The sequence below is a fragment of the Lates calcarifer genome, linkage group LG23, assembly GCF_001640805.2.
Source record: "Lates calcarifer isolate ASB-BC8 linkage group LG23, TLL_Latcal_v3, whole genome shotgun sequence".
Lineage (NCBI taxonomy): Eukaryota > Metazoa > Chordata > Actinopteri > Centropomidae > Lates > Lates calcarifer.
Genome location: NC_066855.1, coordinates 16,786,829 through 16,811,013, shown reverse-complemented (window position 1 = coordinate 16,811,013; position 24,185 = coordinate 16,786,829). Strand labels below are relative to the sequence as shown.

The 24,185-nt window shown below is 40.5% G+C and overlaps 1 protein-coding gene across 2 annotated transcripts in view; it reads right to left on the bottom strand.

The window, feature by feature from the left end:
- kcnj16a (potassium inwardly rectifying channel subfamily J member 16a) overlaps positions 1-14,532 on the bottom strand; it is a 29,849-nt gene extending 15,317 nt beyond the window's left edge. Inside the window, exons 1-2 of one of the 2 annotated variants that reach the window (XM_018666648.2) lie at positions 14,294-14,532; positions 5,918-6,009 (exon numbers count right to left, since the gene is read on the bottom strand). The gene's annotated coding sequence lies outside the window, so the exon portion shown is untranslated. The remainder of the gene's footprint in view (positions 1-5,917; positions 6,010-14,293) is intronic. The other variant, XM_018666642.2, reaches the window with a different exon arrangement.
- Between the last annotated feature and the right edge of the window lie 9,653 nt (positions 14,533-24,185).

The window sequence follows — 24,185 nt, the reverse complement described above, 5'->3', positions numbered from 1 at the left end:
CTTGCACAATTATGTCATTTCTTTTTAAGTTCAAGAAACACAATCAGTGATTTAACATCCAGTCTCTGATTTGCCAAACTTCATGTCTTTTGTCTGTGCTGGACAAAATGATTCAACCTCTTAGAATCTCTTGGAAATATTTTTGTTGAAACAATCTCATTCCAGCTGCACTAAAAATATCATCGACTTGAAGCGTTGTCTTGCGGTCTTGGGCTACACGAGTTCGGTTTGAACATCAACTCCAAAGTTTCCAATTAGATTGACAGCATTCTGCAGGGTGAGTGTTCAGATCTTAGCATGAGGTCGAAATTCAATGATTTGACTACAGCTTGCTTATTTAGCCCCTAATTCAACCACAATCTCCATCAAGAAAGTCTTGGCTCCATTTTACTTTAAACTCTGAGCTGAGGTAAAAATAGTCTTTAACACAGCCAAAGAGTTTATAGTCAGGAAAACAGCATTGTTTAGAAAGCTTAATGAGACCTGAAGCTCATTCACAAACTGATTTTTAAGCTGATGCTCACAAAGGAAAAACAGTAACCCACAAATGTTGTCTCGAAAAGATAAAGAAATGCGTCTAATAGTTACAGAGAAATATGTGTTAGACAATCACTTACTTTTGTGTTGAACTCAAACAGGCACGGAGGTGAAGAGTTTTGATCCTTTTTTTTTTTTTCCAATGTTTGTCCTAAAATTTTACAACTAAATACTAAAGCCAAAAATTAAATCCTACCAAAAAAAGCATTGTTCCTGGCTTGGAGTTCATTGTGGCTAGGCATCTTGTCTCACTTCTAAAAACATACAGTATGAGCCTGGACTCTCATTGTACATTAAACACCGCTTAAGAAATGACTGACCTGATGGCATGCGAGGACAAAGTCCAATCTGACCACAGTGTGCTCAACTGTAATAATTTGTTTTTCAAAACTACTGTGAGTGTAGCACACAGATGTCATGGAAATGATGTTGTGAAAACAGACAATGTTTGAATTTTCACTCCTAGCAGCCCTAAAGTTAATCTGTCAGCCACTTCAACTTTGTACCAGAATGATTTAAACAGCTTAGTAAAGGAACAAAATTTGATGCTGAAGTCTAAACATTTCTTCTAATCTGGTAAGCAGACAGCTGTGAATGCTAGCACTGGCTAGGTAGCAATAGCAAACCTTACATACAGCTCCTTTAAGCTGGTTTTACACACTGTCTAAACTGCATATCAGATGGTTGGATAGCTTCAGAAACCCCCTCTTCCCACATCTTTCTGACTTCAGATTGAGAGGGGTTCAGAACATCTAGAAAAGACTTTTGATTTCAGACAGGGTTAGACAACGCGTCTTACGCGCTTGTTCTGACAGAGCACAAAGTAGCCCTGAGTGATTTCACTGTGTCTTTGTCACAGATCTACATCACTGCTGATCTGATCACTGCTCAGAGCTGATACTGTGTTTTCAAAGTAAATGCTCACATAAGCTCATCACTGGGTAACAAAACAGTGGACAGCCCACACCACCCATCTCTATGTGCAGACCATCTTTCATTTATGTTATGCAACTCTTTGAACACAGGATGGAAGTAAGGTTTTCCTAATGGAGATGACATTATGAATGATTTTTTTTTCTGTCCCCACATGTGGCCTGCTTTGTTGCCATGGTTCATACAATTTGTCATGCACCTTTGCAGTGATCACACCAGTCTTTTGTGAAATCACAGTGGTGGTTGTACACCATGTGAATGTAAATGCACATAGCATGAGAACGACAAATTAAAGGTCAGTTTTTCTTTCCCCCCATCTCCTTCTCTTTCTCTTTTCACTTCTACACAGCTTTGGAAAATTCTCTGGAGTTTATTTGTAGATTGAAACAGTGGAGGAGAATGGTTTGTAAGTGTTTCCAGCCATTTGGGTTTTTCCACCGTTTCCACTCACTTTTTGGTCTAGTCAGCACCTTTAGGACATATACCTTTTTTGCTTGTCAGTTGCAGATAGGTTCTGTATTCATTCCTCTCATGCAGGCCTTTCATTATCACATTGTGAAATTGCAAATAATGTCCGCTATAACTAATTATTTCCTCTCTCAGACTGGCCCCAGCAATGACAAATAGAAGGGACTGGGATAAGAAACAGATAATGGTTATTTGTTCTTGAGAATGAGCAGTGCAACATCAAAAGCAGTATTAAGAATTGGGTAGGAGAAGATCTGACAAGAAGCGCAGTAAGATGAGAGGTATTGTGGGACTCTCAGCATTTGGCAGCTGGATAACAAGCAAGAGAAACTCTGTGAACCCAGACACTTGAGAGTCGCAGTCAAGTTAAAACAGAAATAAAGGGAATACATCTTCCCATTCTGGAACCACTGAAGTGGGTGTTGAGTCATTTGACTGAAGAGAGGATGAGGAAATGTCGAGAAACTGTGCCTGTGTGAATACACGTCCCTCGAGGGAACAGTAATAAAGACTTTGCTGAAAGGCTTCAAGATTTATGTGACTTGGACAACTGATCGGCAGCGAGATGCTCAGCTGTAGGAAAGAGGAGAATGAGAAGTGGAAACTAGCTTGTAGAAGCCACTGTCCCAGTGGATAAAACCACTCCAGCACAGTCACTGAGTCCCTCGCCAGTGTGTGGTGGTCTGGCAAGAGTTGGCGGGGCTCGACCCGGGGGCAAACCACAAACTGCCACCAGAGAGGGTCATGGTGGGAGAAGCAGGGCAGCTGTCAGGCCAGCACAGTACAGTACACCGCAGTAAAGACAAGCTGTTTTACAGTCGCTTCCCCTTTATGTCATTCCTAAACTTTGGTTCTTGGCAGTTCCCTTTTTTCATGATTTCCTTTCCATTTCTGTTATAAAGCTGCAGTCTGCTGCACCACATGGCAGCAGGAGGAAATTATATGTGCTGTAAGACCACAGTCCTTTGACTTACATGGCTCCCTGGAGGTGATTAAGCTGGTGCTGTTGAGTCTCTGGAATTGATGATTTGTCATTAGGGCTGCAATGACTTAATTCAATATCAATGAATCTATTGATTTGTTTTTAGCCGTCTGAGCAGCATGGCTCTAGTGTTGACAGTTGTGTTCTATCGGCTGGTTGGTTGACCTCTTTTGTCCAGACTGAAATAAGTCAAACTGTTAACTCATGAATTGCCATTGAATTTTGTACAGGCATTCATGGTGCCCAATGGAGGAATTTTAACAACTTTAGAGAGTGTCTTGAGTATTAAATAGTTTAGCCCAAAATTCATAGTTTGATGGTTCCTCACTATTATTCAATGCTGAATTTTCCTCTCCTGCTACTAGCAGGTTAACATGGTGTTTGCTAACACTGTAAACATTACACCTACTAAAAATCAACATGCTAGCATTGTTGTCCAGCTCAACTTCCCAGAGTCCAAGTTAAGATCTTCAAGTTGTTTGTTGTGTCAGACCCAATGACCCAAAACACAAAGATATTCAATGTAAAGTGTAATGTAATATTTATCCTTTCTAAATTATTTAAATTATTAATGATTAATTACTTATTTATCAAAATTGTTGTCCAGTTTTTGATATTCTGTTCCATATGTACATAGGGTTGGACAAAGCATTAGTGAGTCTCCTTTCAAAAAGCTGCGCAGACGTACCTGATAAACTAGACAGTTTATGTTCATAGGAGGAGTTTAAAGGCTTTTGAAGTATTAAATATATTTTTATGTAGCAGCGAGGAAGTTGAGCAAGGAGTTATTTTAAAAATGAATAACAGTTATGACCAGACTTTTTTTCTGTATGGAGTCACTGTACTGTAGTCACATGTAAATGTGTCCCCTTGATCATGGAGAGGGCCCTGAGGCATGGCCCGAATGGGGCTTCATTCTGAACACCGCTGGTTCCTCCAGCTGGGCCTACAACCTCAGCAGCATCACACACTCTGCCCCACCTGTGACAATAAACAGCTTTATTACCTCCTCCCGTCCACTGACGCCATTTAATGCTTTCACGGGGATCATCCTGGGGACAGATCCAACCAGAGACGTTCTACTCTCCCATGCATTTACACTAAACCCCCTAAAGCTGACCAGGAACACAGTGTCATACATATTTAGTGGTATGTAATCAAACGGCAAATATGACGTACAAGGTTGTTTGCTGTGTTTTTGGTAGTCAATAGCCCAGACAGTGTTTTAATTGATTAATACATTTTATCTCATTTGGTGCCACTTAACTAAGTACCATTTTGAACAGAGACATTTAATCAAGTCACCACTGTTAAATGGTGACTTGATTACTATCACCTGTTTCAGTGATAGTAACTACCTCAGGTAGGGATGACTTGACAGCACTTATTGATTTTTGATACCACAACATGACGGATGTTCTGACCCTGACGCCAATCTGATACTGATTTTGTCCTCTTTAATGTTTTCTAAGCTGATAATAAGCCACTCATGCATTTTCTCAAAGCTGTCACAAACACCTCAATCCCATTAATGAATGAATATTTGGCTAAGGAATGAGGAAATGGTATATGACCGCATTCGAGTGTTTTGAAAATTTTTCAGACATACTTGTACAGACATGGGGCAGCCATTTCAGAGATGAAGTGTAGGTTTTGGCAGCTTGTCGCGAGATCTTCAGTTAAGTGTTGAACTCCAGTGTTTTCAGCCACAGAAAAGAGTTGCTTATTAAGCAACCGCTCGGATTTAGCTTTGTTGCTGTCTGGAGGAAGCTCCGTTGGTTTGCTGCTCTGAGAACTTGTTTTTGAGGTCTTTGGTTGCTTGTAGAATTTCAACATATACTGTATCTCTCACAGAAGGCAAGTGTTTTGTCACATGTGTAGAGCTGAATATTGATTACACCCCCTCAAACACTTGCATCGCATGTTTGAATTGCACATTTTGCTTTTTACCTGTCCTATACTTGTCCTGCTCTTATCACATCTGTGTTGTTACTTTTCTCTGCCTATAAGTATGGTGTAACCGTTCTGAAACGGAGACCAAAACTGGATTAGAAATGTCCTGTCCTTGTATCATGATACCGGAAGATAGAACTGCTACAATTATTGTGATCAAAGATATCATTGTAAACAGTATTATCACAATAATCATCAATCTCTTCTGAAATACTACAGTTAGAGATCAAATATAGTTAAAGTACTTCATACCATGATTATCTGGACTTAGATGCAGTCAAACCTGTAAATCAGAACATCCCTACCATCAAACCAGCTTCCTGAGTCTCAGGGCTTTATTCAGACCCTAACTTTACAGTCTTCATGAATACACAGTGAGAGTGTCTCTTAATCTCTATACATCCAGTCTTCCATACATACACATGTGACCATGGCTTCTTGTATATAGTAGCTCAAACCTACATCTCCATTTTAGTTCATTGAGAAGTAAATGAATGGTCAGACAGATTAATTGATTTCAGATGTGTGAATGGTTCCAGCCCTGGTGAGAAACTTGTTCAGGCTCTTGCTCTGGCGCTTTTACGACCTCTGGCTTATTTTTGTGCGTTTATATATTTGGTTTTTTTGTTGTTGTTGTTTTTTTTTTGTGTGTGTGTGACCATTTTCTGCCCAGTCCTCATAACTCCTTCATGTCACACATTAAACTGATTGACTGCCTGCTCAGGGCTTTCCTTTTCCATCACTTTATTTACCTGTTTTGGAATTAGTTTGCACTAGCATGTGGTAACACGATCTCACTTTTTTTTCCCGTTGAAAAATTTATACGACATATGTCACTGTGTAGTGTAGTTGAGGTTAAATGTTCTGATTGCCCACCAGATTTTTTCAGGCGCAGTGTAAGAGACGGCTCTGTAGGTTAAGGAGTGTTAAAGAGCCACACACATGGTTTTCCTAAGCTGTAAATTTTATGGATAATTTCTGATGTGGTTACAGATTTATACCCCCCCAACTAAGCACAGCAGCTGCAGGTAATTACTCACTCACCCGCCTCACTCTACCTCCACTGGTTCACTCTCTGTGTCTCTTCTACTTCGTCTTTCTCTCGCTCACTGTGGCCTGTGATTCATTCAGATGGCCTGTTGAGATGAGAAAGTGACACACATTTATCCACTGATATGGAGATGCTTAGATAAGAAACTGAGAGGAGTAAATACAGGAGTAAAGTTGAATTTTAACACGAACACAATACTTCAGAACAGTTGATAATCTTTGACATGTAGTCACAATAAAGTACCTTTACTCAGGTATTGTTGTTAAACATAATCTGAGGTTCAGTTACTTTACATGCATCAAGAGATTAATATCTCCATAATGTCAGTATTCTAGGAACACTGGAAGACTTTTGGATATTGCATAATGGATCTTTATGAATTAATTATTTGGTCAAACAAGACAAGTGATCTTTACACACATGTTTACAGACAGATGTGTAGTGAGGGAAAAAGGCAATAAATGGATAAATCTGCATTCAGAAATTGTAATTGAGTATTTCTTAAATCAGCAAACTGAGGTCTGGTATCCACCTGCATTATAATGCAGGAGAAACAGTGCTGAGTGTATATTTGCATGCCTCTTTGTATAAAAGCGTCTGACAGATGAATAAACCTTAATGTAGCTGCTGATGACTCCCTAGGCGTCGGAAAAGTAGTGTGTAGTGGGAATCATTGCTAGCATTAGCAAGTTAAGCTATCTAGCTTTCATTGTCGGGGTAGAATACAAACTTTGTTGATGACTAACATTATGTGGACTTACTGATGCAGTCATAAAAAATGCTTTGTATCAATGTTTGTAGGATACTGTGGAAATACAGTGTACTGTTTTTCACTCAGGGCTTTGTTTCCACAGATATGTTAAAAAGTGGTTTTGTCTTCTACAGCTGTAGTATCATTATAGTTTATACTGCCTTACGCAAAAGTGAGGAAACTTCAAATTGCAGTTCTACTTGAGATGAAGGATGTGACTATTTCCTGAAAGAGCCTGTGGTCTGGTCATGGCACCCATCTACAAACCCCTGTCACCTCGGTCTCATCAGTCAACAGTTGCAGGCTGATAAATCAGTCAGTACAGGACCTTGGCAGACCGTGGCATTAGGTGCACTCAGTACACTCTCCCAGGCTGCACTGGGGTGAGGTCCCACCATGCGCTCATGCCCATAACGCAACTGCAGCCAAACCAACTCATTAGTGAAACAATCCTCACCACGTACTGGTGTGTATGTGTGTGCGTCTCTGAACGAGCAAATGAGAGAGTAAAGGGTGAGATTTCATGTTGTTCTGGAAGATTTGTCATCACAAGCTCAGAATGCATTATATTGTTACAATATCTCTTGTATTCCAACTACCTGTAACATTTTCCGATTTGCTAATATTTTCCATGATATTTTCCCACATTCACTCAATCACTCCCAACACATTATCCACACATTATCCAGTCTTCGCTTGCACAATATTTATTCATGTTACACAATATTCCAAATGAGTGCCCCTATTTAATGTGCTTATTAACCTTTATAAAAACAGACATGTTATGAATGTGTGTGTATAAGCAACACCTCAAAACTGGACTGTGAAGACTTTTATGAGGAATGTTAGCAGTTCAGTGAGCACTTTGGCAAACGCAGTTTAGTAATCCATTTATACACACTTTGCCTTTCTGTCAACTAAGAAACATTTTAATGGTTAAGTCATTAAAATGTGCGGATGTTACAACTTTAGCACTGCGTGACAAAGCGCTTATTAGCATCCACAGGCCCATATGGTCCCATGAGCAAAGCCATGAACACACAGAAACAGACAGTCAGATCTATGTTTGACCAACATCAAACAAGCGCGGATTTTTCAATTAAGGACTCATCTTCTTGACCATTGCAGGTTAACTAGAATATTGTAGTTTGGAAAATCATTTATTGTAACTAGATTGGTTGAAGTCTTGCTGTATCAAGAAAATGTGGTACATAAAGGCAAGTCAAGTTTGTAGAAAAAGAACTTAACAACGACAAGGCAAGACAAGTAAAGATGTATTAATGTAGAAGTAGGGCCTTCCTGAAAATGAATAAGCATGATCAGCAAATATGAACAAATGTTGAAATAAGCCACTATGAAACCACTCACTATACATCACTGATAGTGGAGAATTTTGTACCCTGACTTTTGGACAATGCATACTGGGATAGGTGTTAGCCCCTTTGACTGTCAAGAGAATAAGGAGTTCCGATGGATTCTGCAAAACCCAAGATCTCGTTTGTTTTTTCAATTGATTATTCCTTCAGTATTTACACAGGGCGACTACATAATATAGTTTAGGTTTGGCAAGAAAAGGGTGCTATGAGGAAACTTCATTATGGTGAAGTATGAAAGAAAACCAAGGTTGACAGCTGGTAGGTGACAGGACGCCAACTCTAACTTGCGCCAATCCACCATTCTGACCGATAAACCCTTAATTTTCTCTGGTCTTCTTCATGAACATCACTCTACTTCCTGTATTGGCTTTGAATGTTGACCTTGCTTTAAGACCGGATTTAAAAGACCAATACTCCGTCCAAACTGCTTGTCGGATGGTCGGATAGCTTTGGAAACCCCCTCCCTCAACAACTGCCTGACAACGGATTAAGAGGGTATGGTTCTTACCATCTCTGTAACTGACTTAAACTGACAATCCAACATTCACACCCACCATATGCTGTGAATGGCCAGCTGTGCAGAGGTGAGAAGGAACATTGGGTTTGAACTTCGCTCTCACCTAATTTTCCTGTGAACATCAGAGTGCAACACTGAATGTCGTTCTGAAGAGACTGCCCAAAAATTAGAACCCCTCAGTTAAATCCAGCTTTTTACCCCACCCTTAAATGCAGCCTTCCAGATTAGATATAAACTCTTGCATTGGGCAACAAGTCCTACAAACCACTTCTTTCATAGAGTTGGCCCTCATGTCCTTGACACCTGTAATTCATCTGAATGAGATGAGTGCAGCAGCAGAGTGGGGGGTTCCAACAGAGAGGACTCTGGACAAAAAAGGAGAGTCATCTGTCAAAAACATAGAATCTGGCTCAACTTTTGCTGGGCCAAAACACAATGTTATCTGGCAAGGCACATAGTGGCCAATCAGATTCAGCATACATTTGAGGTAGATATTTCTACTGTTAACCTCACAATCATTGCAATGAAAGATACAATTTTGCTGCTGTGAGCTGTAAAATCCTGTGTCAGACTATTATAAATTGCTTGACAGTGTTTTGGTACCTGATAAGCCTTCAAACTCATAGATATATTAGTTAGATTGGGCTTCCTGGATTGTATATCATTGTGATTAATGTACATGGTTTTACAATGATGTACCAGTTCACACAGTGACTGAACCCTCAGAAATATGTTGAATATATGAAATAAGTGAAGAAAATGTCCTCAGGAATACAAATTATATCCAGTTATAGAAGAGGTTTTGACACTAGGATTACCTCATGGCCAAGCTTTACATAACATTGGTAAGTGAGAAAGATGGTTGACATAAATCTACATAATAGGGTTACAGATATACATATTATCCAGACTTTATCCATGTACCATTTAACTAATGATCAGACTTCCAACTTGTTGTTCCCATGAGTCTCAATTAGAGAGCTTATCACAAGACGCCAGTGTCCAAGTTACCGCTGAAAAATCCAGTTTATCATCTTTAATTTCTTTTGTTAGCTTTATGGGATGTGAGGTGCAGAACAGTCAGGACCTAACTTTGAGAGTTATCCAGTTCTTCTCTTATTAATCAGTGGCTATAAAGGCAATAGCAGAGGAAAATCAAGTCATAATAAAAGTACAGTTCACTTTTCCTGTCCTGTCTACATGAAGAATTTACTGCTATGACTTTGAACTAACAACCAAATTGTAAATCTTACCCACTAGAACAAAGCAAAGGAACGCTGCAGGCAAAAAGTAAGTGTTCATCTCATTATAAAGAGCTTATTAGGTTGTGTTTCTTGTTAGGCCACAGACACATTATTGTGTGAAGTAATACTTCGCAAGGGTGCATTTTAATTGAATCCTTGCCTTCTGTTCTAGCTTAATAGCGACTATTCAATGATTATAGATGTTTCAGTGTATAAATCAATTCAGTTTTCTCTCTCTCACTCACACACTCAGGGCTGGACTCAATTATTTGGCCCAGTTGGGTTGATTTTGATTGTTGAACAAGCAAATGAGACATGACATGGAAAAACATATCCCTTTTTATATGAACCTGAAACTCCTTTAAGTGTGAGCTGTGCCTGCCCATTTGACTTGATGTAGTCTTTGGGAAATTGATACAACCTTTTTATTCTTTTAAAAGTCGCCCCCCTTATTCATTGTTATGTATTTCTTGGCATGAGCAGAGCTGAACAGCAAATACCTTGCTGATATAGTCATCACACAAATAAAAGCACACCAACAGAATAATGAAATGATTTCTGCGTGTGGTTATAGTCCGTAAAGGCCAGTTTCACTGATCTATTGGGATACTGAGTCACTTACCATGTAACACATTTAAAAGACCTTGCAGTTGTCTGTGTGCAAACACACACACTAATTCATAAGGCATAAGGATTTTGTATACAGTTTATTCTGTTATTAGAGAGGTCAGAGAAGAGTGCACTAGAGGGATTGGTGGTGAAAAGTGCAACCTGCGGGTTGTTCTGGGTCTCCTCCTCAGCCAATTCAAACACCGGTCAGATGCCAGGACACTTTTAGATTCAGTTGACATGACAGCTGACAGCTCAGTTTGGTTAAACAGAGCTCTGACTTCCTCTGCTGTCTTTTGTGTTCTTGAACATTTTAGTCAAGATAATTGTGTGATACTGATAATTGTGATACTTTGGCATAATTAAACAAATTCCAGCCAACAGAACAATTAGCAAGTTTTACTTAAGTGGAGCAACAAGAGACCAAGCTAAGGTAGCGTTAGCAGGGCTAAAGCTTCATTCAAGTCATATGGGGTAGATGATAGCCAAGAGATTCCCGTGGTTGCAAGTGTTTGCATCACCAGACAACTCAAGATGCTGATAGCCAGCTGAGTGTAATTTACATACTTACTGAATGATTATTTACTGTTGTCTAGAGTTGTGAGATCAGCACACTTGGATGTGTGGGGGCAGAAATAGCACATTTAACAAATAAGCAGTAAATAAGGGTATGGTTACTTAGCATAGTGGACCTGATGCTTCCATGTTTATTTGCTTTTCAGACACTACTTTATTGTTCATGGAGTGTTCACATTATATCAGAAGGAAAGGTTCATGACCTAATACTCCCTACAATAAATTTTGGTTTAATTACCAATCCCAAATTAGTGAACACAGATCATGCTTAACATATCATTAGTGCAGCTAAGCTATGGATGGATAAAGATGGACTAGCATAACATGTCTGACTTACCAGCCATCCAACATCAGCCAAAGCATAAACTTAACATAACATTAGTGGACTTAAGACATTAAGGACCCATTAGTACTATCAGCCAGCTTGTTAAAATGACCATTATAAACCACCTCTAGTGATTTACTTGATACAAAATTACTTTATCAAGCAGGATCTTTGGCTGAATTACTGTAATAATGTTCAAGAAGGTTCACCCAGAATATAAATCTTAATTCCCGTAATCAACCATGGAAACAATAGTAGCAGCCCATTGCCCGAAACCCAGCCAGTTTCCTGTCAAACCTGGCCTTGTGCAGGACACTGCCAGTCTTCTAGCCAGTATCTTTAACATAACCAAATCAAACGGGTAATTGTTAATGGAGTATGTCCTGGTGTTGCTTTGATGGATACACTGAAACTGGACATTGCCAAACCTTCATGATCTGACCTAGTGACAGTAAATCTCAGACTCAGCTGGTATAATGCACAGCACTGGTCACTACTGTGTTTGGGCCCAGGCTTCTTGGCAAGTGATGCCGGGAAACTCATAATGTGATGGAAATGTGCCAGCATCCTGAGAGAGCTGACATGGAGAAAAATAGAGCAGTAAGTGAATGCTTTGGTTTTCTTTTTATTCACCCACTCAACCTCATATGTCCTCTTGCCTCTGCCTCAGTTAATGGGATATGTTATGAATGATGGATTTAAAATGATTGATATCTTCTATTTTATGACTTTGGACTTGAAAAAAAGTAATTATCTCTCACCTCCTCTTTCTATTCTTCTCATGATATGTCAGTTTGTCCCAGAAGTGGAGATGCTGGTGAACAGACTGAAACAACTCTCAAGCCTGGGTGCTGTCCAGGCAGAACAAAACTTGTGGTTTTGTATTCGCATGAAGTGGAGCTGGTCCACATTCTGGTGGGTAAAAATAATGAGAGGCTGACCGGGACAGAGTGTGCGGTGAAGATGCTGAGGTGAGGAAGGGAGGGGAGTGAGGGAAGCAGGAAAGGAAACAGGGAGCATGGAAAAGGGAGTGGCAGAGCGAAAAGGACACAGGGTGATCGATGGGCCACACACTCACCATGATGTAAGGAGTGAAGTTCAGAGAAACAGAAGGAGGCTCAGGTAGAGTTGTCATTTTTCCACTGGGATTACAACAATTAACTGACTAGTCATGTAACAGAAAATCAGTCAACCATTATCCAGGTTAAAGGTGTCAGAAGTGCTTGGATAGCGCAGCAGCATCTTTCCCATCACAGCTTTCCAACATTGAAACTGAGGTTTCTGAGAGTTTTTTTTGATAACTTTCTGAAAGCATTTTCACTCACCTCTTCACTCACTCTCGCTTGCAACCAAATGCAGCACTGAAATGCCTTTGAGGAAACAGTCTAAAATTTCTGCCCCTCTCTGTACGTCTACACGTAAGTCTGTATCCATCATCTTCTTCATTTTGCACATTAAATAATCTGAGCGGATATTATGGAAAAAAATGTTTAAGTTAAAATACAAGGACAAAACAAACAATTTGAAGATGTCACCTTGAACTCTGAGAACTTGTGATGGGAATTTATCACTACTTTATGCCACTGCCCAAATGATAGATAATTGATTAAACACAGAAATAATACTAACTGGTAATGAAATTAAGTGTTAGTTGCAGCCATAGACACAGCAGTTACTTTATCAGCTGCTGAGATTTGTAGCTTTCAGGACACACTTTTTGGCTCATGTTCTGTTTTGGAACAAAATCTCCCTTCCCACTGATATTTGAAGACACCCTGAATCTCCCCTGCCTCCTCCCCACTTGTTCTCAAAAAATATAAACAAATGAAAAACCATTATTATTTTATTTGCATGGTGATGTAGCATCTCTTATTGCATCTCTTGTCTGTCTTCTGAAAATATGACTTTGCTGTTTGTATTAGGAGATGGAAGGGTCATGGGGTGTTTGCTGTGCTAGGAATTAAGCCAGTAAAGTTTAATAAAACTCATAGCTGTCCCTTGAAAGAGGCTGTAATGCAAGAAAAATTAGGAATAAATGTATAGATGACCTAGTAAGGAAGGACAGGGAACTGAGTGCACCTGGACGGCCCGAGCCAGAGCTAACATGTTGGCTTAAACCTCATCCTGCCCTCCTGGTCTGGCCCCTGTGATGTGTAAATGTATCCTACCCCATCGCCGTGCCACAAGCTAACAGCTCCGCTCTCCTGCAGAGGGAGGCTGGACTCTGCATAGTTTCCACTCACTTGTTCACTTACACTTACAAAAATAATTAAAGGGCATGTTTTTAAGGGGCTCCGGAGTGGTCCTGATGTCTTCTTGCCGGAGCTTGCTGTCTGATCTCAGCTGGGCTCTAATCAGAGGGACCACCGAGTCAGGTCACTAACTGTTAAAGGAACAAACAGTGCTGACTCTGTTGCGATAGAGGCCACTAGTTTGGATCGGACCCTTTCGAGGGAAAAGGTATTGAATTCCAAGATGTTATGAGCAGGAAAACTTTCTCAGATACCATTTCAAGATGATGGGAAAGTAATTGTCTTTGTTTTTATTTTGAATTTTTTTTCATTAGTTTGGAATTGTGATCACAGGGCCAACTGTTTACAAACTGCTGTTATGTCTCCGCTATATAACGTGCAGATGTCACAGCAGAGGGAGGATTTGTCTGCAGAGCATCATGGCCTAGTTTAAGAACCAATTATACTGCAGATCACTGACTCCCTCACAAATACCTGCACCCATTGGGAACACATTAGGAAGCAATGTGTTCATTCTTTCCGAACAGGGGTGATGCACTCGTCTGGTATGGGCGGTTGTGTTTGGTGGGCGGCCTCGGCCAAACCCTTTTAGAGGGGAGAGAAAGAGAGCTCTGCTACTAGTTAGCATACATCTGTAGCTCTGGTGGACAAGAGCTGGACCTCAAAGGCCACAGCGCGGGCAGATAAATGTTGAAAAATGAAATACAGCAGCCACTTACAGAAACACACACGCACGTCCAGGCATCCAGACGTACACCGTAGAGAGGCCAGCGAGCCAGTCGGCATCCGTTTGCGTGTCTGGTTTCTTCTGCTTTCATAAACTTGTGCGAGTGAGCCAAGGCGCGTTGCTGCCATGTGTTCTCCCTCCATGCCACACATTAATGAGTGAAGATATCAGCGGCTGTGAGGCCACGCAACTGAGTGTGAGTCACAGAAATGTTTAACCCAGCTAACCTGGCCCTGGCTGGCGTTCCTGCGTCTGTTTACATGTGCTCCCGCTGACAGCAGTGAACTTGGTAATTGAATTTTATTCTCCAGTTCAACACATGGGAAAAGACGGCTACTTTACCCACAAATATTTTTCTGTCTCCCCTGACTGTCTTGTTTCGTAAGACAGTTTTCAATTTAAATTTGTTTTCACTTCTCTCACATCTTCCAATTTGCTGTCCAGAACAAACATCGGACTCATCGCTTCCGAACATGTTCTGTTGTTACTTGTCATCTTCTCACCTTGTGTTTTTCCAAACAAGGCATGTCTTTATACAAGCGTAGCTCTGATCTATGTACTCCCTTTAGGATCCGTATATAAGTGAAGCTCCCAGGGAGCTATACAGATGGACAACTTACAGGCGTTCTTATGTCACAGAACCTCCATGAACCATATGAACACATTAGGTTCCTCTGCTGTGCACTACCACACACTGTATGACCACACAACCAGGCAATTCAGTGGGAAATGCTGATCAAATCCAGATGCCTTTGCATGCTATCTCACCCTGTCTGTCTCTCTCACGTACACTTACCCATACGACCTCTCACACACATCTGTAATAATGTACTGTGTTATATATTTCCATTTCCCTCATTTATATCTCCTCAATGCACCCAGACTGCTCTAAAAACTCCAGGTTTGGTTTTCCATCCGGCTGCATCATTTCCAGGGTCAGCTCAGATCCTGTATTCCTTTGAAAGCCACATGTTATCAAATATTTTATCAGACTTTTTGGAACTTCAGTTGAGTAGCATGAGATTTTTAGAGCACGGAATATTGAAACAGCTTGATTTTGTCCACCTCTGATGTGCATTTCATGCCCATCCAACCATGAGAAGACTCACTGCTGCTCAGATTCTGTACATTGATATTGGTGCGTTATGTATTCAATTTTTTTTAGTTCATGTTGGCTTACCGTAACATTTCAAAAGACTGCTTAACCAGTACTTTTCCTTTTTTTTCCCTTTAAGTGCTTCTTGGCCTCTGAGGTGTGCAGCCATGGAAAGTGTTTAAATCTGCCTGCTGGGAGCTAGTTAGCCATAGACACTAATTACATGGCAGACAACATGTTAAAAGCTCTTAGAACTCTTGTTAAAAACACACACACAGCTGAATGCTCTGACATAAAGAGACCGCACTCTAGTGGAGCCAAACTCTGTCTCAGCGGCTTGTCTTGTTCACCATCCATCCGATTACGAGAGCGGTTTAAAAAATGTTAAGGCCGACCTCGCCACTGATGGCGGGATTCAAAATAGAGTCCTGACTGCGATCTATTTCGGCAGCTGGAGAGCTCCATTTTGATTGGCAAGAGGATTGTTTTCCCTTTCATTGTGAGCAGGCTTATTTTAGTGCAGAGAATTTCTCATGAAAGAAAATTAGCCGCTAACTTGCTCAGGTTTCTTTAAATAAATTGAATTTGTGGAATAAATTGAAAAGTACAAGTGGAACCAGGGAATGTGGGGGAGGCAATAAATGCAGATTTAACTTCCCTGGCTCAGAAATATGCTGTTCATCCTGTAAAAGTTATGTATCACGACGAGTACCCAAACAAGCAGTAAAGGGAGAATATTATCTTACACCAATGATGTACAGGTCTCTTTGCAGCTTTTGGATACTGAACTTCCAAAGTTTGCTCTTCGTCTTACCTGTACTCATCCTTGCCAGGCTGGGGCACATGTGCAGCGTCTCAGGCGTCGCTGTGCAGCAGTCAGTGTTGGAGAGGTGTTTTCACAGCTGTCCCTGGCTGCGTGCACTTGCAACCCCACATGTAGACAATACACGCACATACACACATTCTCACACACTCTCTAAACTTCCTGCCAAAGTTTCCCAGTTTCCCAACACAGCAGAGAGCGGAACTCCGGGGATGAAGGGAGAGTAAAGTAGAATACAGACTTCCACCAGCAGATGCAAGAGTGGAAACAAGAAAGCAGTTTCTTTTAATATCGATGGGTTTCAGTGTTGGTGGTGTATATCGTCACAAAGTAACATGTTGCAGCAATGACATTCATTTTCAGTGATTACATTACAGCTTCTGGTATGCTGAGAGTGTTACTTGAGTTAAACATAAGGTCTCAAGAGATTGTGCAAATGGGATGGCCTTAAAAAGTTGCCAAGTTTGCAAAACTGGCATTTGTTTCCTGGTTGCCATTGTTGGAACAAAACACAGGCAACAAACCTATACACGACTACCAGGATGAAGATATCTACTTGATTTGCCCAAGTCAAACTGCTAAAACCTCAAATTAGTTTTGGCTGAACTTCAGAATGCGCTGAATACAGAAGAGACATGTCAAGAAGGGATCACTTTAGAGCCAGTTTGGACAGGAAGAATGATTACGGCAACCAACAACCCTCTCAATTAACATGAATCGTGTGAGAGAAGAATTAGAAAATCTAAACCTGTTGTAAACTTTTAAAATCTCATTACAATTTTAGGATGCATGGTCATGGATTGCTTCTCCAGAATGTCCTCCCAAAAACTGAGGCTTTGACGTCATGGCATGATGGTTAGCTGACTCACGATGGCCTCTTCTGAGCCTCATCTAAATAACAGAACCAGTGGAGTGGACTGAATATTGTCATAGTGTCCGATACAGACAGGTGATCTGGTATTCCTTGACACCTTCAGAGAGGATCTAAACTGCAGAAGGGAAGGTTGTGGTTGTGCACAATCAACGTTTGTTAAACAGGAACTGTACACTGTTCATAGGTATGTGAGTTCTCTGATCAGTGCTCCTTTTGGCTGAAGATCCATTATGTTTTTTCATTAGAATGTCATTCAAATATATCCATCTATATTACAGAAGAAATAGCTCATTTAAAGTGATGGTAGATGCTCTCTGTACTCTGCTAATGACTGCTGATCAATTTTGACATTTGCACCTGTCCAGTTGATAATTCTGGATGACTGTATCTGTTATCACTTAAGCAACTAACACATTCATATGCAAGTTATCTGGCTGTTCAATGGCATTTACATTCATACACACAGCAGGGAGCTACTTTACAAATGTAGATGCTTCATTATCATTGCTGTATTTTGCAGAAAGTTATGACTCACTCACTGACAAAGGGTTCAGTATGCCTGAAACAAACAAGTTTCATGTGTCATCAGACCACATCTAAAAGTAAAAGTGTTTCTAGCTGTTCTGAATGTCTACACTCAGGCATCATAGCATCTTGCTGCCTTGCAATGTCTCTTCAATCTTCCCCCAAAAATTTCAATTTTTTTACTTTTGTGTGTTTTTGTAGTCTTTAGGTGTTGAATTGAGTTGAGTCCAAAACCAAAGGATATTACCTCTGAAACAATATAAAATGGACAACCTTAGCAAATCTTCATATTAAACAAGCTTTGGCCACTTGCCAGTTAGGCATTTTTGCTTGATAAATAAATGAAACACTTTAGTTTGGTTCAAAATAGTAGGTTTACACAAAGTGTCATCCAAACATACCTGTCCTGAATGTTCATTCATTCACATATTGTGGGTGCTTACATGCGGGCAGCTTCTTCTTAAAAGTATTCATGGTGTTGCACTTGCACATGTGAAGTGAGTGATTACAGTTACTTATTTTAAAGCGAGGCACTTAGAGCAGCTAAAATATTTCACTCCTCATTATCTCATTGTAATTTTCATTAAGCTTGCATCCTGTGCAGTTATATAATCAAAATCTGCATTGTTCTCATACTGTGCAGTCTAAGTAAGTGAATAGGATACAAGAGACACCTGATAGTGGACTTATTGAAGACAGCAAAGTCTGTTCATGGTGCTAAGTGTTGACCTGTTTGTGTTAAGCTCCAGTACAACCATGAAGCCACATTCCAGGGAGCGGCCTGGTTTAATTTTGGACATTTATAAGCAATCTGATTGAGAACAGAATGCGAACGGATGAGGGACATTGTATCCTGCCATGCGAGTTGTATTTGTCACAGTGTTATTTCATGCTCCTGACTGGAATAATCTCGAAAAAGTCTTTGATGTCTTGACCCTGCATTTTCATGGACTGTTATGGCTGGGTGGCCAAAGCCACTCTGTGGGGAAAGTCTGTATGTAAACACAGTGAATCACAACCACACATTCAACTGTAAAAAGTTCTCAAGCACTTCCAAGAATTTGGAAATGCCCTCTTTGATGTCACCCTGGGAAGAGATAAGGAATTTCAAGTTGTGACATTTACAGCCTCTGCTTCCTGTCTAACTGATGAAATCAAGATTATTTTATCTGACTGAAAGCCTGCCATCACCTTCACTCGTAGGTGTGTTTTTGTGGCTGCATGTGTGAGTGGGTGTGTGGTATCCAGTGTGTACCGTATGCAGGAATAGCTCTGGAATTCACTCATAGGAATGTGGCTTCAATTAGGTCCGTCTGATTTAGTCCACAGTGCTGCATGAGTCAGAAGCGTTCGGCCTTCCGATATCCAGCTTCCTATCATTTTGACCCCAAATTCTTTCCTGTGTATTCAGTGTTAAATGTGGCAGTCATTGAATTTGCAAAAATGGCATTTCACGTTTAGAACTTTTCCCACCAGAGGGACTCTTTAACTGCAATTCAAGCACAAGAGTCTACATCCGAGTTTAGTTCCTGGGACCCAAAAGTGTTCCAGAGAGTACTTTCCTTCCAGGAAACATCTGAGTGGAGTTTACAGTACTGAACATAGTTGAATGGTCAACCACAAGACTTGAGACTGTAGAACTGTTTTGTGGAATTCATTTAGACTACAAACAAATACTGTTGTCACTAGAATCAACATTAGGACTAGGAATGGGAATTTCTTTTTTAATGTTTTTGACATTTAAACAGCAGTTATGTTGCCAACCTAAGACATTCCTCAAAACATTTGTGGCTATCATTTTGTATCTGAACCCCATACACCGTCACAGGTTGACGCGTGTTGTTGCGTCAACACACCCCAGTCCTACACTGCACTGCCCAGTGTACATGTGGTTATGCTTCAGAAAAACAATAGTTTTGTTACATTTGTTTCCTGGGTTGGCACATCCCAGCTACTGTACCTTGACTTCTTATTCTTTATAGTCGTATTGTGTGTGGTAAGGGCTTCAAATGTCAACAACTGAGGAACAAAAGATACATCTTACTGCATTTTTCTTTGAGGTTATGTAACAGACAAGAAATAAAAGTTCTCAGAGCAGATCAGCAGATCATCACTATTTTTTACTGGTCCCTTTCTTTCCTGGCATTTTCACTCTTCTCAGGGCTGCATAGGCAAATGTACAAAGGGAGCATAGCTAGCAAGCTACTTAGTTACATCCATGAAAAATAGCATCAGAAAATGACAACAAAAGTGGAGGAGCTGTACAGCTGACTGCAAATTAACTTACAAAAATAAAAGAATTGGCACTTAAATATGGTTAATTTTTATATTTCTTTGACGTGAAAAACCTTAAGTGAACCACTGCTACCAAGGACTGCTGCAGCTTCTATGTAGCCTGAAAAGTATTTGCAGGAAGGCTACATCACTCAACTCTGACTGGTTAGTGCACAACTACTAATACCAAGTTCTGGCAATCAGATTAACTGACTAGTAGTAAATATCCTTAGTTTGAAATGGTGCTCTGCTGTAGCTGGGACCAGCTGACAGGCCAGGGGTTGAGGCACTCGGTTTCACCTCCATCATTCTGCGAATATTGTTTCCTATGGCAATCTGACAAGCAAACCTCAAAAAATGATATAACCCATTCGCCTCTCACCAAAGCAATGAACGGTCAAGTGCACTGAGACACGAAGGAGTGCTATGATAGGAAAATGATCTAATCCACTTCTCTCAGTAATGTCTCACAAGACAATATTTACTAATTTGCAGAATCGATACCACTGGCAGAAGATGACAAAAAGGATGGAGAAAGAGGAGAGATTTGTCATCCAAAAATTACACTCCATTTACATTTTCTCCATCCAAACATCAACACTGTCTGACAGGCCAACAGCATGACCAGCCTCAAATGGCAGCAGCCCCAGTGTGGATGCGGAGACCTCTGCATGACCGCACTCTGGGCCCGTCTGCATGCGAAGGCCTCTGTCTCTCACCTCAACATAATCCCACACAGCTGAATCCAGTCACCGGGAGACCTCTGATAACACCGGTGCACTGAGCTAAAAATAATTCCAGAGGATTAAATCTGGGCTGCGATAAAATCAAGATGAGTCTGTGACTTTGGGCTGGTCTTCAGCTGTCCATTTTTAATCACAGCAATCAAAACAAGCAGCGGTGTGAAGCCGACTTCAAGAGTGCACTTTCTGACCCTCCTTTCATGTCTCCTCTTGCCTTGTTTTCCATCATCCAATCTCACTTGATCGGAATAATTTCAGCACTTTTTCCTGTTTCCTGTTTGGATATCTGGCCTGCTGCATTGACCACTACAATTACTCAAAGAGTGTTGTTGAGAATGTATTGGAAAAGCTTTGGGAGGATGAGAGCAGGAGGAGGGGGAATGGCTGATAGCATGACGGAGGTGCGTAAACGGATGATTCTGTTGTTGCCTGGGAAAATACAACAAACAAACCCGTGGAAAAAGATGTTGTTTACACTCAGACAAAATCCTTTCTTCTTGTCTTTTGTTCGAAATACCAGCAGAAGTGTTCTATGACAAAAGGTGTTAAACCTTGGATTTCCCGTTAGAGGGAATATTTGGAAAGTGGACATGGAAAATGGGCCGTTTTTTCCGTTCAGCTATCACACCTGATTTATTTGAGATATTCCTGGAAAGTCTTGCCACTGCTGCTGTCTCTGCCTACCCACGCAAAGGCCGGACCTTAGGCTCGCCAGGCGCCCCTAATCACACACCACGCAAACACTTCAGAGTGATCTGAGGCTGCAGGAGTGTATTTCCAGATATTAACATAACCGCAAGAGGAAACAGTTATGATTAAAAATAATAATAAAATTTACAGAGGGGGGGGGGGAGCAGCCAAATTAGACCCAGCTGGAATGTCAGTGGTGTAGTCCACAGTTGGCTGCTGCTGTGCAGACAGTGTGGTTGGGGAGGCTGCGGAGGGGGAGGTATAGTTTCTGAATCTGTGTGCAACCCAACCCTGTTACTCTGATCTGCAATGTTATTGAATCTCTGCCAAAGAGGTTCGTTTTGGTTCTGTTTGTTTTTCTTATTTTTAGCAGGATATCTACACATTAAAATTATGAGCTCATAAAGTTTTAATGGCAAAGCTGCCTTCCTACACATTTAGCAGACACTGAGTACCTCGTGGAGTTGTGTTTATGACCATGTAATCAATGTTAATCTAAAATTAGTCTTCTTTTAGCTCTGTTTTGGGCTCTCCACCTTCCCCTGACAAAATGACCTGGCTCTTGAGCTGTTAAATGGTCCACTGTGTTCACCAGGTAGCTGCTAACTGTCTGTTGCAGCAGTTTGGTGCTGAGGAGGTGGTTAGCGTTGCAACAAAATGATTATTTTCATTATCAACTCATCTGTGACTATTTTCTTGATTCATTGTTTTGTCTGTTAAATGTCAGCAAAGAGTTATAGAGCATCATAATTTCCCAAAGCCCCATGTGTGTTCAGATAGCTTCTATAATTTGTCCAACAGTTCAAAGATATTCATGTTAATATCATATATAACAACAGAAAAACATTAAAGTCTGGCTTTTGAGAAGTGAGAACCAGCAAATGTTCTACCTTCAAAATATTTTTTTTGCTTGAAAAACAAAATAGTCATGATAGGGCCTGCTGCGTTATTCTCTGTGGGTTTGTCACTACCAGTGACACCTTTAACATTTCATGTAAAAGACTAACAGGCTAGCATTTGGTGGAAGGTAAAGGCACTAAATTGTTAACATTGTGGTCATTGTTCCAAAGCTACAAATTTAATTCTAGATCTTAAAAATAGTTGTTTGGCAAACCCAAAGTCCACTTACTAGCTTTTTGTGGAACTTTCAAGCATGCCACATGGATAATCACTGGCATTTGCCCCAGTGGATGAAGCAGGATGATAAAGTCATAGTATGCAATACGCTGGGAGCCACATAAAAAGCTGAAGTGGACCTTGAGAACCCTATGTTGTTAAACTACCATTGTTAAACTACCATTGTACCATTGTATCTATTTATCACATTTTATATTAGAAAAATACATTTAGAAAATTGTGCTCGGAGTATAGCAGGTGCTTTTTGGTTGTTTTCTTTCTAATATTGCACAGATCTGGATTTCTTGGAGCTGAGCTTAAGTCACTGATTAAGTAATGTATACTGTATGTATATCATTGTGAACAAAACCAATTGTTCTAAAAAAGTAGGCCATAAAAACAAACAGATTTTCAAGTGAAGCATTATTAAGTCGTTGTATAAATTATTCATGTCTTGACAGAACCACAGCAGGTAGAAAAATACCACTTCAGTGTGTATCCCTCATGCTGAAGTACTCATGGGGTTTTCACAGTCAAAATGTGCAGCCTGCTGTAATGTCCTAAAGACGTGCATAATGCACTTAACACCCATCAAACCATCACATGCTCAATTATTTTAACAATAGATATAAGAAGATATAAGAAGACATTTTTAATCTAAATCTGGATCCAAATCTGCATAAGAATATACACAGTGATAGATGACCACAGGATACATGTGTCAGATATTTTCCCATTCAGATGAGTGGACATGAATGACTGCTGTCTTCAGTGTATTTAGAGAGCAAAGTGTGTCAGGTCAGGGAGAGGTGACACAATCAACACGTCTATATAAAGCAGCTTTATGAAGACGTGAGTGATGTGTCATCCTTCCTAATCCACCTCAGGCGTTATCAATCTTCTCAGTCACACCAGCAGAGTTTCTGAGGGAGAAAATGTTGCTTTGATGACGGTCCAGATCTGACACAAGACTTTTGTCTGTTCCCTTACCAACAGTGTATTTTAGTAACCAAACACAATCTTGGAAGATGAAATTATTCAGTTTTTCTGTCATCCTGGCCTGGAATTAAAAAGAGGTGTGGAGCAGATCATTTGGCTTAAACCATTAAAATGTTCTGAATGTGTGGGATGAGTCACCTACACCCAATTTACAACATGTGTCTCAGGTGATGTGATTGCACTTAGATACCGCTTGGCCTCATGAGGACCAAACTGGGTTACATGGATTGTGATTCACTTGCCCAAATCTGTGGAGGTGGTCAGTAGGGTTGAGTGTGGAGGACTGGGAATTCACTAAAGGAGAAGTGCAACATTTTGTGAAATATGCTTTTTCACTTTCTTGCCCACAGTTAGAAGTCTAATCTGGCTCTGTCCAAAGGGAGCAATATCCACCTGCTAGCACCTCTAAAACTCACTAAGTACCACATGTTTGTATAAAAGCTGAAAAGTAAAATGACAAATTGCTATTTTACAGGGGCTGGGATTTCTTGGTTGAGACTAGTTGGCAGCTTAGTGGAGACTCAGAAATAGTCTGGCACCCCCCCACCATAAACATGTACAGCTGTAACTTTATATTTACTGTACAGACATGGGAACTTGTCCTTTAAGAAACATTGCATTTAACAATCTGAAAATCAGCTTTTCACTGGCAGAGTTTGAAAAGTTTGAAACTACTGGACTTCTATCTGCATCACCACTTGTGCAACAGTTGTGGTGTTTAAAATACAGTTAGCCCTCTGGCAG